The sequence below is a fragment of the Triticum urartu genome, chromosome 2, assembly GCF_003073215.2.
Source record: "Triticum urartu cultivar G1812 chromosome 2, Tu2.1, whole genome shotgun sequence".
Taxonomy (NCBI): domain Eukaryota; kingdom Viridiplantae; phylum Streptophyta; class Magnoliopsida; order Poales; family Poaceae; genus Triticum; species Triticum urartu.
In genome coordinates, this window is record NC_053023.1 from 65405422 (window position 1) to 65422536 (window position 17115).

General features: G+C 42.8%; 1 pseudogene; it reads left to right on the top strand.

Moving 5' to 3' along the window:
• The window catches only part of LOC125535068, a 71671-nt pseudogene extending 69629 nt beyond the window's left edge, over window positions 1–2042 (top strand).
• The last annotated feature ends 15073 nt before the right edge of the window (window positions 2043–17115 follow it).

Genomic DNA, 17115 nt, shown 5'->3' on the forward strand with positions numbered 1-17115 from the left:
GATTTGTTCCATATGTCTATTTCCATCATATATATTTGCTGTATATTTGAATTGAATTGATCTGGAAACAAACAGGAAAAAGAAAAAAAATCAAATACAAACTATGCCAACGGCTAGGCCGTTGACATAGTGCTCGCGTGAGCGCCCAGTTGCTGACACGTGGCATCTGTGTTGACGGCCTAGCCGTCGGCATCGTTTTAAACTAAGCCGACGGCTAAGCCGATGGCTAGGCCATCGGCATAGCCCTGTCCCAGGAACGCCGAGTTGCCGACACGTGGCATCTATGCCGACGGCCTAGCCGTCGGCTTAGTTGCGCCACGTGGCGAGCAGAGGTTGGTCGTCACTTGACGGCGGCCACTGTTAGATGGGAACGTTGCCGACGGCCAGGGCCGTCGGCATAGTTGTACGGACAACGTCGGGATAGGTCCTATGCCGACGGCCTTTCTATGCCGACGACCTCCCGGGCTACGCCGACGTATATGTTGCCGACGGACCTATGCCGACGGGGGCCTGTCCCGACGACATAGCAGGGCTATGCCGACTGCCAGGGCCGTCAGCATAGGGTGCAATTCCGGTAGTGACGGCCGTCAGCATCTCCACCGGACGACCTTCTTCTACTGCAACACCACGGGGTTCATGGTGTCGCTGCTCATCATCGTGCTGCTCCTGGTCCGGAGCCTGCAGAGCCGGTGCTCTGTGCCATGGTGCAGCTGTGCGAGCTCATCCTGGTTGTGCTGCTCGGCCTCCTGGGGGGCCTACGTCGCCGGGAGCTGCGGGAATGCGGGCTCCTCTGCCAACGTCATCGCGCTGATCGACCTGGTTCTCGTCTACATCTTCCTCATGATGATGGTGTTGGTGGTTGTCTCGAATCCTCTCGTGGTGGTGATGCTACTGTGCTTGCTCGGCCTCATTGGCGCGTACGCGACCGGGAGCTGCCGGGACATCGTCACCACCGTCAAGCTCATAGCCTTGCCGGCTGCTACTTTGGTGTACGTGGTAATTCACGTGGTCTTCTTCACGCTGGAACACAAGGAAATGAGCAACAAGGACAACAGGAAGCTGGAGAAGAGGCGCAAGCGGCTGCTGCTTCTCGCCATCCTGGTGGCTACCATCACTTACCAAGCTGGACTGACACCGCAGGAGGGCTTCTGCACGGAGGGGCACCGTGCGGGAGAACCCATCATGGCCGACACATACGGGATGAGGTACCAAGCGTTCTTCTACTGCAACTCGACGAGTTTCATGGTGTCCATCATGCTCATCATCCTGCTTGTGAACCCGAACTTGTATAAGCCGGGCATACGGTGCTACGCGCTATATGTGTGCATGGTGAATTGGTGATCGCCCTGTTCGGCCTGATGGGCGCTTACCTCAGCGGGACTACCTCAGCAGCTAGCATCATGTACGTCTTCGTCCTGGTCGCCGCGGCAATCACGCTGATTGCCATCACGGTCATGGCGCTGCTGGTCCTGCTCATATTCGGCGATTCCAATGGAGAAGAAGACCGCAACTCATAACGGCCAAGTCCAGCCGGCGACAGGGCAATGAGGCGACAACACAAGAGCGGGAATAGTGCCAGGCGGAAGTACATGATGGTGCTGGTGATCCTGGCGGCGAGCGTCACCTACCAGGCCGCCATGAAGCCGCCCGATGGCGACCATGGGGGGAACGCCATGATGCGGCTTAGCAACCCGCCCCGGTACAGCGCCTTCTTCTACTGCTACTCGACCTCGTTCGTGGCGTCGGTCGTCGTCATCGTCCTGCTACTGCAGGAGTCTCTGCAGAACAATGTCTTCCTGCTCTATGCCATGAACACAGCAATCGTGCTAGACCTGCTCGGCCTCCTCGGGGCGTATGCCGTCGACAGCAGCCGAGGGTGCAAGGCGATGGGGTACGTCATCACGCTGTTCGCCGCCGTGCTCGCCTACATCGCCATCCCCCTCGTGCTTTGGTTCCTGGGCAGGAGAACCCGGGACAAAGTAAATAATAGTCCTGCCTGTGAACCGGAGGCTCAGACAAAGAGCTCAAACAATTGTTACTAGTGATACTAATGATCTGTAGGAACTAGCTAGACTGACAGTTAGCGAATCTCTTCACATATTTATATACCCTATTGTATAAGAAAAGGGAAAAATCATGTACTCCCTCAATGTTTACTTAAAAATTGCAATCATTAAATCGATGAGTATAGTGCCCACAAGGCGACAACTCAAAGGCCAACGAAAGACCAAAATGTCAGATGTCGCCTCGTTGTGTGGTGCCGATGAGCTTCCTATCTCTCTTCACAACGGCTCATAACATAACTAGTAATGTAGATGCCACATAAGCAAAAATAATGAGATGGCAAGTAGTTACGGTCAGTTTGGATGGTGACCTAGCCCTCGTGCCAGGAAGTTTTCTGCTGCCTGGCATGGACATCAAACATGAATTTTTTCTGCCTAACCATGCTAGTGTGGCAACCAAGCGTTTGGTTTGGTCCCTCGCCTGGTAAAGCATCAACGTCCCATCATACAGTCCGTGAATCATTTTTTTATCATGCAAAGTCCCATCCAGGTTGCTATTTAGCTCGTGGCCACAGGCCTAGGCGTCCGAACTAGATCGCCTGGCCCAGGCTAATTAGAGTGCCTCGAGTTCTGCCCAGGCTAATTACAAATTTACAATACAAGGAGTCCACGCTAGGCAAGTTCTCTTTTTCATAGGGCAGCAACCAAACAACCACTAGTAGAATCCAGGGACAATTCCAGGCCAGGCAATACATGACGAGGATGCCAACCAAACTGACCCTTAATAACACTAGTAGAAAAGAGGGCTTTGGTCACAGCTCAATGTACACATTAGTCCTGGTTGCATTACGAACCGGAACTAATGTGAGCATTAGTCCCGGTTCGAGCGGCTAGGCCGTCGGGAAGGTATTAGTCCCGGTTCAAATGGGACCTTTAGTCCCGGTTTGAGACACGAACCAGGACTAAAGGGTGCGATGCCCTTTAGTCCCGGTTCGTATCTCAAACTGGGACTAAAGATTAGACCTTTAGTCCCGGTTTCAGACATGAACCAGTACTAAAGGGTGCGATGTCCTTTACTCCTGGCTCGTGTCTCAAACCGGGACTAAAGGGGTTTGTATCTCAAAAACTCTTACCCCCCCTGTATCGGCATTTTAGTTTGGAAAAAAACAAAAGAAAATGATAAAAACTTCAAAAAATAAAATCTTTCAAGATGTAGTTATATTACCAAATCTACTAGTTAGGAAAATTAAAAAACTTAAATCTGGACATCTACTTGTTTCGTAGTTAATGTGCTATCTATTTTCTGTTACACCTATGCATGATCACTAATATTGTTCCTACCTTGTTTGATGTCTTGGTAGGCAAATTTTGAGATGAACACAGACTTGAAGACCATCAACACTGCGTGCAAAGATATTCTACAGAAAAATTCAAAGAGCAGACGCCATCAGATCAAGAAGAAGTATTTTGATACCGTAGCTGGAAACAAAGTCAGCATCAAGTCTCGGTGCCAGATATGGACGGTGAATGGCAAGCTCCGGTGGAGATGTGGTCTACCCCAAGACACAAGGTTTGTCTCTGCTTTGTTTGCTGCTTTATGTTCTGCACATGATATGCTAGTGCTAGATAATGCTGACAATATGCTTTTTTGTAGGAAACCTGTGTGTCAAACTAGATGAATCGAGAAAAAGTCGTTTACAATTAGAGAGCTGGTTCGAGGCACTACACAGCACAAATTTTTCTCACTCTGAGAACTTTTCTCTAGAGATCTTACCGTTTGATCCTCGTTGAATAACATTTCTGATTCTTGCTGAATAAAATTTTGATTTTTGTTGAAAAACATTTTAGAAAGAAGAGCATAAGGGTGAGGAGCTGTCTGCGATTGACTTGTTTAAGGCCACCCACAACAGCAAGAAGCACGGGTTTTCGGAGCCAGTCAAGACTGCTATGGTAAGTCACTCCATGTTTGTCCAACCAGTTCAAACTTTTGTCTAGAAACCTCAGCCCTGTTTGATTCACAGCTAGGTTTGATGTTGTTTGATGCTGTTTGATTCGGAGCCAGTCAAGAACACACACTATGTTCCATGCTTTGATATTGTTTGATAGTTCAACAAATATATCAAGACTTGCTGTAGCTATTTGTTGCATTTTTATGATATGATGAAATATGATCCGAATGTTAGTTTGATGATCGGCTCACTCGGGAAGCCATCTTATATAGAACCACCATTCTGGCCTTGATGAAGCGATCATATTGTTCCAATTGCATGTCTCCAGGTCACATAAGTTACTAGTCAAATAATGCTGTCAAGTTACTAGTCATCATCTTCTTCTGTTTGAGTTTGAGTAAAATATCTATGTATAGATTTTGTGTGCTGGTTTGGTTGCTTCAAATAATCCATTTGTGTGTTGGTTTGGTTTCTCTTGCTTGGGTTGGTTTGCAAAATGTGAAATAGTTCTCCCAATAATGCCTATCATTTTCCTCCATATGCTAGCTTGAGATGGAAGAAATGAAGGACACGCCGGTTCCAGTCATCTAGGAACAACTCCGGCAAAGCAGCTGATGCTGTGGCTGCTCATGTTCGCGATCTTGAGCAGAAGCTGGAGAGGTCGGAGCTTCAAGCTGAAGTGATGCAAGAAGAATTGCCGGCAATCAAGATGAAGGCGGAAGTGAAGGAAATACGCCCTAGAGGCAATAATAAAGTTGTTGTTTATATTTCCTTATATCATGATAAATGTTTATTATTCATGCTAGAATTGTATTAACCGGAAACTTAGTACATGTGTGAATATATAGACAAACAGAGTGTCACTAGTATGCCTCTACTTGACTAGCTCGTTAATCAAAGATGGGTAAGTTTCCCAACCATAGACATGAGTCGTCATTTGATAAATGGGATCACATCATTTGAGAATGATGTGATTGACATGACCCATCTGTTAGCTTAGCACTACGATCGTTTAGTTTATTGCTATTGCTTTATCCATAACTTATACATGTTCCTATGACTATGAGATTATGCAACTCCCGAATATCGAAGGAACACTTAATGTGCTATCAAACGTCACAACGTAACTGGGTGATTATAAATATGCTCTATAGGTGTATCTGGTGGTGTTTGTTGAGTTGGCATAGATCGAGATTAGGATTTGTCACTCCGATTGTCGGAGAGGTATCTCTGGGCCCTCTCGATAATGCACATCACTATAAGCCTTGCAAGCAATGTGACTAATGAGTTAGTTGCGGGATGTTGCATTACGGAATGGGTAAAGAGATTTGACGGTAACGAGATTGAACTAGGTATGATGATACCGACGATCGAATCTCAGGCAAGTAACATACCGATGCCAAAGGGAACAATGTATGTTGTTATGCGGGTTGACCGATAAAGATCTTTGTAGAATATGTAGGAACCAATATGATCATCTAGGTTCCGCTATTGGTTATTGATCGGAGATGAGTCTCGGTCATTTCTACATAGTTCTCGAACCCGCAGGGTCCGCACGCTTAATGCTCGATGACGATCGATAGTATGAGTTTATGTGTTTTGATGTACCGAAGGTAGTTTGGAGTCCTGGATGTAATCACGGACATGACGAGGAGTCTCAAAATGATCGAGACATAAAGATTGATATATTGCACAATGTTATTCGGACAGCGGATGAGTTCTGGGATCACCGGATAAATATCAGAGTGCCAGGGGGGTTATCGAAACCCCGAGGGGACTAATGGGCCAACATGGGCCTTGTGAGAGAGGGAGGAGAGGGCCCTAGGGCTGCCCCCCCCTTTGAGGAGTCCGAATTGGACTAGGAGGGGGTGGCTCCCCCCTCCCTGTCCTTCTCCCTCTCTCCCTCTCCTTCCTTCCCCTCTTCCCTTGTTGGAAACCTACTAGGAATAGCTAGGATTCCTGTTCCTAGTTGGAATCCTACTTGGGGCTCGCCCCATGAGGGCCGGCCGGCCTCCCCCTTGCTCCTTTATATACGGGGGCAGGGGCACCCTAGAACACACAAGTTGACAGTTGTCTTAGCCGTGTGCGGTGCCCCCCTCCATAGATTTCCACCTCGGTCATATCGTTGTAGTGCTTAGGTGAAGCCCTGCATCGGTAACTTCATCATCACCCTCATCACGCCGTCATGCTGAGAAACTCTCCCTCAGCCTCAACTGGATCAAGAGTACGAGGGACATCACCGAGTTGAACATGTGCAGATCGCGGAGGTGCCGTGTGTTCGGTACTTGATCAGTTGGATCACGAAGATGTTCGACTACATCAAGCGCGTTACATAATGCTTCCGCTTTCGGTCTAGAGGGTATGTGGACACACTCTCCCCTCTCGTTGCTATGCATCTCCTAGATAGATCTTGCGTGATCGTAGGAAATTTTTGAAATATTGTGTTCCCCAACAGTGGCATCCGAGCCATGTCTATGCGTAGATATTATATGCACGAGTAGAACACAAAGGAGTTGTGGGCGTGGGTATATACATATTGCTTGCTGTCACTAGTTGATTTTTGATTCAGCGGTATTGTTGGATGAAGCGGCTCAGACCGACATTACGCATACGCTTACGCGAGACTGGATCTACCGATGTGCTTCCACTAGTAGAAAACGGGCCTTTTGTCCCGGTTCATAAGGGCCTTTAGTCCCGGTTCTGGAACCGGGACTAAAGGGTCGTTACTAAAGGTCCCCCTTTAGTCCCGGTTCTTATACGAACCGAGACTAAAGGCCCTCCACGTGGCAGCTGCCTGGAGGTCCACCTTTAGTCCCGGTTGGTAACACCAACCGGTACTAAAGGATTTTTTTTGAACTTCTTTCCCGATTTTCAAATTTCTGAATTATTTTAACCTCTAATCTCTCATCACCCCTCATCACTGCTCAATTTAATCTCTAATCACCCCTCATCATTCCAAATCATCTAACTTCCCGGACGGTCACCCATCGTCCCACTCCCCCAGCCTGAGCACGCTTAACTTTCGTGTTCTATTCTCCCTCATTTCCAAGTCTGCACTTGTTGTTTTGCTGACAATAGTGAGATGTCAATCCTATTAACCCTCAGGAGTTTAGCTTGAGCATGAAGTCACACATTTCACTGTTTGAGTTTAAAACTATTGTTCCAAAAAACAATAATTATTTAGTGACACTAATATTTCTTGAATAAGTAGTTTGACCATTGTTTGACCATAGTTTGACCAGATTTGACCAAAATTCAAAAAAACTGAAATAATTATTTAGTAACACTAATATTCTTGAATAATTATTTAGTAACACTAATACTTCTTGAATAAGTAGTTTGACCACAGTTTGACCAGATTTAACGAATTTTTTTTAAAAAAAAACTAAAATTTGAGCATAACTTTTTTCCTTTTGGAATTTGAGGATTCTACAAATTTGCAAACTGGCCGTAGGCGGTCAAAATCGGATGCGGGTTTTCTTGCTGAACATTTTGATATATTATACATTTTTTCTAACATCGTATGCAAAAGTTATAGCCGTTTTACATTTTCCCTACACTTTTTGCAAAACATGTCCAAATTTAAGTTTTTAAATTTTCCTAACTAGTAGATGTAGTAACATAACTACATCTCAAAGGATTTTAACTTCTGAAGTTTTTATCATTTTCTTTTGCTTTTTACAAAACTAAAAAGGCGATACACCGGGGGGGGGGAGGGGGGGTTGTAGGATTTTAAAATTGCACCATTAGTACCGGTTCGTGGCACAAACCGGTAACCTTTAGTACCGGTTGGTGGCATGAACCGGTACTAATGGGCATCGCACCCTTTAGTCCCGGTTCGTGGCACCAACCAAGACTAAAGGTCCCATTTGAACCGGGAGTAATGCATGTACGGTGCCCTAGCCGCTCGAACCGGGACTAATGCTCACATTAGTCCCGGTTCGTAATGCAACCAGTACTAATGCTCTTTTCTGGCCGAACCAAAGCCCCTTTTTCTACTAGTGTTCGCACACAGGTGGCTAGTGGGTGTCTGTTTCTCCAACTTTAGTTGAATCGGTTTCAATGAACAGGGTTCTTTCCGAAGATCAAAAAGCAATCACTATACTAGGTTGTTGTTTTATTGCGTAGGTAAGAACGATTCTTGCTGGAAGCCCGTAGCAGCCACGTAAAACTTGCAACAACAAAGTAGAGGACGTCTAACTTGTTTTTGCAGGGTATATGGTGATGTGATATGGTCAAGACATGATGAGATATAAATTGTTGTATGAGATGATCATGTTTTGTTAAAGTTATCGGCAACTGGCAGGAGCCTTATGGTTGTCTCTTTATTGCATAAGATGCAAGCGTCATATAATTGCTTTGCTTTATCGCTATGTGATAGCAATAGTTGCAAAAGCAATAGTTGGCAAGACAAGCATGTGACGACACGTTGATAGAGATCAAGATGATGGAGATCATGGTATCATGCCGGTGACGATGGAGATCGTGACGGTACTTTGGAGATGGAGATCAAAGGCACAAGATGACGATGGCCATATCATGTCACATATTTTGATTGCATGTGATGTTTATCTTTTATGCATCTTATTTTGCTTAGTACGATGTTAGCATTATGAGATGATCCCTTACTAAAATTTCAAGGTATAGCTGTTCTCCCTGAGTATGCACCATTGCGACAGTTCTTCGTGATGAGACACCATGTGATGATCGGGTGTGATAAGCTCTACGTTCACATACAACGGGTGCAAGCCAGTTTTGCACACGCACAATACTTGGGTTAAACTTGACGATCCTAGGATATGTAGATATGGACTCGGAACACTGAGACCGAAAGGTCGAGCTTGAATCATATAGAAGATATGATCAACATAGTGATGTTCACCATTGAAAACTACTCCATCTCACGTGATGATCAGACATGGTTTAGTTGATATGGATCACGTGATCACTTAGATGATTAGAGGGATGTCTATCTAAGTGGGAGTTCTTAAGTAATATGATTAATTGAGCTTAAATTTATCAGGAACTTAGTCCTGATAGTATTTCCATATGTTCCTAGAGAAAACTATGTTGGAAGATGTTAGTAGCAAAGATGTTGTAGATCAATTGCTCGCGTATAGCTTCCCGATTTATTTATGATATGTTCCTAGAGAAAACTATGTTGGAAGATGTTAGTAGCAAAGATGCGGACTAGCTCCGTCGTCTAAGGATTATCCTCATTGCTGCACAGAAGAATTATGTCCTTGATGCACCGCTAGGTGACAGACCTATTGCTGGAGCAGATGCAGACGTTATGAACGTTTGGCAAGCTCGGTATGATGACTACTTGATAGTTTAGTGCGCCATGCTTTAAGGCTTAGAACCGGGACTTCAAAAACATTTTGAATGCCATGGAGCATATAAGATGTTCCAAGAGCTAAAATTGGTATTTCAAACTAATGCCCGAGTCGAGAGGTACGAGACCTCTCACAAGTTCTTTGCCTACAAGATGGAGGAGAATAGCTCAGCTAGTGAGCATGTGCTCAGAATGTCTGAATACTACAATCACTTGAATCAAGTGGGAGTTAATCTTCCAGATAATATAGTGATTGACGGAGTTCTCTAGTCATTATCACCAAGTTACTAGAACTTCGTGACGAACTATAATATGCAAGGGATAACTAATACATCCATTTTTGCATCATGCTTTTATATCGATATTTATTGCATTATGGGCTATTATTACACATTATGTAACAATACTTATGCCTATTCTCTCTTATTTTACAAGGTTTACATAAAGAGGGAGAATGCCGGCAGCAGGGATTCTAGGCTGGAAAAGGAGCAAATATTAGAGATCTATTCTGCATAGCTTCAAAAGTCCTGAAACTTCACGGAAGTCATTATCAGAATATATAAAAAATACAGAGCGCAAGAAGTTCCAGAGGGGGGCCACACCCTACCCACGAGGGTGGGGGCGCGCCCTACCCCCCTGGGCGCACCCCCTGCCTCATGGGCCCCCTGGTGGCCCTCCGATGCCCATCCTCTGCTATATGGAATCTTTCAATGAGAAAAAAAATCATAAGCCAGCTTTCGGGACGAGACTCCGCCGCCACGAGGCAGAACCTTGGCGGAACCAATCTAGGGCTCTGGCGGAGCTGTTCTGCCAGGGAAACTTCCCTCCGGGAGGGGGAAATCATCACCATCGTCATCACCAACGACCCTCTCATCGGAAGAGGGTCAATCTCCATCACCATCTTCACCAGCACCATCTCCTCTCAAACCCTAGTAGTGTTAATTACTCCTTGTAGTTGATGCTAGTTGGTTTATTTGGTGGAAGATCATATGTTCAGATCCTATATGCATATTAATACTCCTATGATTATGAAGATGAATATGCTTTGTGAGTAGTTACGTTTGTTCCTGAGGACATGGGAGAAGTCTTGCTATTAGTAGTCATGTGAATTTGGTATTCGTTCGATATTTTGATGATATGTATGTTGTCTCTCCTCTACTGGTGTTATGTGAACATCGACTATATGACACTTCACCATTATTTGGGCCTAGAGGAAGGCATTGGGAAGTAATAAGTAGATGATGGGTTGCTAGAGTGATAGAATCTTAAACCCTAGTTTATGCGTTGCTTCGTAAGGGGATGCTTTGGATCCATATGTTTCATGCTATGGTTAGGTTTACCTTAATACTTTTGTTGTAGTTGCGTATGCTTGCAGTAGATGTTAATCATAAGTAGGATGCTTGTCCAAGTAAGGACAGTACCCAAGCACAGGTCCACCCACATATCAAATTATCAAAGTACCGAAAGTGAATCATATGAACATGATGAAAATTAGCTTGACGATAATTCCCATGTGTCCTCGGGAGCGCTTTTCTCTATATAAGAATTTGTCCAGGCTTGTCCTTTGCTACAAAAGGGATTGGGCCACCTTGCTACATTTTATTTACTTTTGTTACTTGTTTCTTGTTACCAATTATCTTATCACAAAACTATCTGTTACCTATAATTTCAGTGCTTGCAGAGAATACCTTGCTGAAAACCGCTTATCATTTCCTTCTGCTCCTCGTTGGGTTCGACACTCTTACTTATCAAAAGGACTACGATAGATCTCTTATACTTGTGGGTCATCAAGACTCTTTTCTGGCATCGTTTCCGGGGAGTGAAGCGCCTTTGGTAGGTGGAATTTGGTAAGGAAAAATTTATATAGTGTGCTGAAATTTAATGTCACTTGTTACTATGGAAAGTAATCCTCTGGGGTGCTTGTTCGGGGTATCTTCACCCCGACCAGTAGAGAAAAGAGTTACTCCTCAACCTATTGAACCTACTGAAAATGAAAATGTCTACTTTGACATTCCTTCGGATATGACAGAAAAACTGCCAGCTAATCCTTTTGCAGGAGACAGAACAATGCATCCTGATGAGCACCTAATATATGTGGATGAAGTTTGTGGATTATTTAAGCTTGCAGGTGTGCCTGATGATGTTATTAAGAAGAAGGTCTTCCCTTTATCTTTTAAGGGACATGCATTGACATGGTATAGTCTATGTGATGATACGGTATCATGGAACTACAATCGATTGAAATTGGAATTTCATCAGAAGTTTTATCCTATGCATCTTGTTCATCGTGATCACAATTATATATATATAATTTTTGGCCTCGCGAAGGAGAAAGCATCGCTCAAGCTTGGGGGAGGCTTAAATCAATGTTATATTCATGCCCCAATCATGAGCTCTCAAGAGAAATGATTATTCGAAATTTATATGCTCGGCTTTTTGATAACAATTGCACCATGCTCGATACTTCTTGTGCTGGCTCTTTTATGATGAAGACTATTGAATTCAAATGGGATTTATTGGAAAGAATTAAATGCAACTCTGAAGATTGGGACCTCGACGAAGGTAAGAAGTCAGGTATGATACCTAAGTTTGATTGTGTTAAACCTTTTATGGATACCGATGTTTTCCGTAAATTTAGCACTAAATATGGACTTGACTCTAAAATAGTAGCTTCTTTCTGTGAATCTTTTGCTACTCATGTTGATCTCCCTAGGGAGAAGTGGTTTAAATATCATCCTCCCATAGAAGTAAAAGTAGCTGCACCTATTGAAGTTGAAGAAAAGACTGTCACTTATAATGATCCTATTGTTCCTACTGCTTATGTTGAGGAACCACCTTTTCCTGTTAGGATAAAAGATCATGCTAAAGCTTCAACTGTGGTTCGTAAAAGCAATATTAGAACTTATACACCTCCTGAGCAAGTTAAAGTTGAACCTAATATTGCTATTGTTAAAGATCTCTTGTCTGATAATATTGATGGGCATGTTATTCCTTGGTCACGCCGGTTTTTATAGGAGGTTCATTAAGGACTTCTCAAAAATTTCTCGGCCTCTGACTAATTTATTACAAAAAGATATACCATTTGTTTTTTATGATGATTGCGTAGAAGCATTTGAAATACTTAAGAAAGCATTGATCTCTGCACCTATTGTTCAGCCACCTGATTGGAATTTACCCTTTGAAATTATGTGTGATGCTAGTGGTTATGCTGTAGGTGTTGTTCTAGGGCAAAGAGTTGATAAGAAATTAAATGTTATTCAATATGCTAGTAAAACACTAGACAATGCTCAGAGAAATTATGCTACTACTGAAAAGGAATTTTTGGCAGTTGTATTCGCTTGTGGTAAGTTCAGACCTTATATTGTTGATTCTAAAGTACCTATTCACACGGATCATGCTGCTATTAAATACCTCATGCAAAAGAAAGATGCTAAACCTAGACTTATTAGATTGGCTCTCTTGCTACAAGAATTTGATTTTCATATTATTGATAGAAAGGGAGCTGAGAACCCCGTTGCAGACAACTTGTCTAGGCTAGAGAATGTTCTTGATGACCCACTACCTATTGATGATAGCTTTCCTGATGAACAAATAAATGTCATAAATGCTTCTCGTACTGCTCCATGGTATGATGATTATGCTAATTATATTGTTGCTAAATTTATACCACCTAGTTTCACATACCAGCAAAAGAAAAAGTTTTTCTATGATTTGAGACATTACTTTTGGGATGACCCACATCTTTATAAAGAAGGAGTAGATGGTGTTATTAGACGTTGTGTACCTGAGCATGAACAGGAACAGATCCTACACAAGTGTCACTCCGAGCTTATGGAGGACAACATGCTGGAGATAGAACTACACACAAGGTATTGCAATCCGGTTTTTATTGGCCTACTCTCTTCAAGGATGCCCGTAAGTTTGTTGTATCTTGTGATGAATGTTAAAGAATTGGTAATATTAGTAGACGTCAAGAAATGCCTATGAATTATTCACTTGTTATTGAACCATTTGATGTTTGGGGCTTTGATTACATGGGACCTTTTCCTGCCTCCAATGGATACACACATATTTTAGTTGCTGTTGATTACGTTACTAAGTGGGTAGAAGCTATTCCAACTAGTAGTGCTGATCATAACACCTCTATTAAGATGCTTAAAGAAGTTATTTTTCCAAGGTTTGGAGTCCCTAGATATTTAATGACTGATGGTGGTTCACATTTTATTCATGGTGCTTTCCGTAAAATGCTTGCTAAATATGATGTTAATCATAGAATTGCATCTCCTTATCACCCACAGTCTAGTGGTCAAGTAGAATTGAGCAATAGATAGCTCAAATTAATTTTGCAAAAGACTGTTAATAGATCTAGAAAGAATTGGTCCAAGAAACTTGATGATGCATTATGGGCCTATAGAACTGCATATAATAATCCTATGGGTATGTCTCCGTATAAAATGGTTTATGGAAAAGCATGTCACTTACCTCTCGAACTAGAACATAAGGCTTGTTGGGCTATTAAAGAGCTCAACTATGATTTTAAACTTGCCGGTGAGAAGAGGTTATTTGACATTAGCTCACTCAATGAATGGAGAACCCAAGCCTACGAGAATGCCAAATTATTTAAAGAAAAAGTTAAAAGATGGCATGAAAAGAGAATACAAAAGCATGAGTTTAATGTAGGTGATTATGTATTGCTATAGAACTCTTGTTTAAGATTTTTTGCAGGAAAACTTCTCTCTAAATGGGAAGGTCCTTACGTTATCGAGGAGGTCTATCGTTCCGGTGCCATAAAACATTATATCTCGGGTAAATCCTAAGGTGGTGAACGGTCAAAGAATTAAACATTATATCTCGGGTAATCCTATAAATGTTGAAACCAATGTTATTGAAACCGTAACCACCAGAGGAATACATAAGGAACACTTTCCGAAATGTTTCAGCCTCCAAAAAGGAATAGGTATGTGGCACGGTAAGTAAACCGACTCCAAAACAGTTCTAATGGCAATTTTCTTCCATTTTGGAATATTTAGAAAAATAGAAAAATAAGAAACAGTTTGGGAAGGACACGAGGGCTCCACGAGGGTGGAGGGCGTGCCCTACCCCCCATGGCGCGCCCCCCTAGCTCGTGGGCACCTCATGCGCTCTCCGGACTCTGTTTCCTCGCATGTTACGTATTTTGGTCGATAAAAATTCATTATATAATCTCCCGGAGGTTTTGACTCCCGTATCACGCAAATATCTCTTGTCTTTGTTTCGAGCTGTTTATCTAACAGATCTAGGTTGTCATGTCGTCCTCAAGTGCCCCCAAGGACAAGTTCTTCGAGAAGGTCATCAACCCCTACCTCGCGGAGGTTCTGCAACACCCTTAAACCATTGAGATGCGTTAGGGGTTTTTGCACATCCGCGATGTTGAGGGACCAAGGAGGACCGGAACCGTGGAAACAAGGCTCGAGGCAATCGAGCAACAAGTTTTCAGGTGCCGGGAGATGGTGGAGTGTGGACTTGACTCCAATCACATTATGATCACGGAGTTAACCCACAACCACAAGCTAGATGCCGAGGACATTGGGGAGGCTATCTTCAAGCTTCACGAGAAAATCAAGCACCTCCAAGCCCAAATCTATGACCTGCAAAACCAAAACTGTGAGTATGAGTATAGATTCAAGAGGATGAGTTTGGCTGCAGATTTGAGGATTTAGGAGACTCAGTCATCCTTCTATGATGGCGAGCCTATGACTTGGAAGAAGGACGACAAGCCTACATCATCAACAACTCTACCCTCTCCACCAACAAAGAAGAACTGAGTACCTGGTATGGGCACTCCCCTTGGCAAGTGCCAAGCTTGGGGGAGTGCCCCGGTATCGTATCACCATCACTTTTATCATTACCATTTTTCTTAGTTCGATCCTTTTGATAATATCTTGATCTAGTAGAATAAAGTTTTAGTATGATCTAGTTGTGAGTTTTGCTTTATGATCCTTCTATCTAATCGAGTCTGTGAGTTATATATAATAAAGATTAGTGTTGAGTCAAGGGCTTGATTATTTTGCCATAATCTTGAGTGAATAAAAGAAAAGAGAAAGAAATAAAAAGAAACAAAGAGATCATATGGATCTTATGGAGAGTAATGAGCTCACATATAAAAAGTATGATGAATAAAAGTTGTTGAGAGTTGACAAACCTAGTTTTGGTCATCGTTACAATTAATAGGAAGTAATAAATAAAGAGAGGCCTTCACATATAAATATACTATCTTGGACATCTTTTATGATTGTGAGCACTCATTAAAATATGACATGCTAAAGAGTTGTCGTTGGACAACGAAGACAACGTAATGGGTTATGTTTTCTTACATATGAGATAAATTATATTTTCATGGATCATCCAACATGATTGAGCTTTCCTTCCCCCTCATGCTAGCCAAATTCTTTGCACCAAGTAGAGATACTACTTGTGCTGCCAAACACCCTTAAACCAGTTTTTCCATGAGAGTCCACCATACCTACCTATGGATAGAGTAAGATCCCTCAAGTAAGTTGTCATCGGTGCAAGCAATAAAAATTGCTCTCTAAATATGTATGACTTATTAGTGTGGGAGAAAATAAGCTTTATACGATCGTGTGATATGGAAGAAATAAAAGCGACGGACTGCATAATAAAGGTCCATATCACAAGTGGCAATATAAAGTGATGTTCTTTCGCATTAAGATTTTGTGCATCTGACCATAAAAGCGCATGACAACCTCTGCTTCCCTCTGCGAAGAGCCTATCTTTTACTTTTATCTCCTACCTTACATAAGAGTCATGGTGATCTTCACCCTTCCTTTTTACATTTTATCTTTTGGCAAGAACAATATGTTGGAAAGATCCAGGTCTATATGGCTAATTGGATGTGAGTTTTTGTGAACTATTATTGTTGACATTACCCTTGAGGTAAAACGTTGGGAGGCAAAACTATAAGCCCCTATCTTTCTCTGTGTTTGATTAAAACTCCATACCCATAAGTATTGCGTGAGTGTTAGCAATTGTGAAAGACTATATGATAGTTGAGTATGTGGACTTGCTGAAAAGCTCTTATATTGACTCTTTCCTATGTTATGATAAATTGTAATTGCTCCAATGACTGAGATTATAGTTTGTTAGTTTTCAATGAAGTTTATGATTCATACTTGAAATTGTGATCGAATTGTTACTCAAGCATAAGAGATCATATGACAAGAATTATATAAGTTGTTGCTCTAAGAATGATCATGATGCCCTCATGTTCGTATTTTATTTTTATCGACACGTCTATCTCTAAACATGTGGACATATTTTTGGATTTCTGCTTTCACTTGAGGACAAGCGAGGTCTAAGCTTGGGGGAGTTGATATGTCCATTTTGCATCATGCTTTTATATCGTTATTTACTGCATTATGGGCTGTTATGACACAATATGTCACAATACTTATGCCTATTCTCTCTTATTATACAAGGTTTACATAAGGAGGGAGAATGCCGGCAGCTGGGATTCTGGGCTGGAAAAGGAGCAAATATTAGAGATCTATTCTACGCAGCTCCAAAAGTCCTGAAACTTCATGAAAGTCATTTTCAGAATATATAAAAAATACTGAGCACAAGAAGTTCCGGAGGGGGCCACACCCTGCCCACGAGGGTGGGGGCACGCCCCCCTGCCTCGTGGGCCCCCTGGTGGCCCTCCGATGCCGATCTTCTGCTATATGGAGTCTTTCGATGAGAAAAAAAATCATAAGCCAGCTTTCGGGACGAGACTCTGCCACCACGAGGCGGAACCAATCTAGGGCTCTAGCGGAGCTATCCTGCTGGGGAA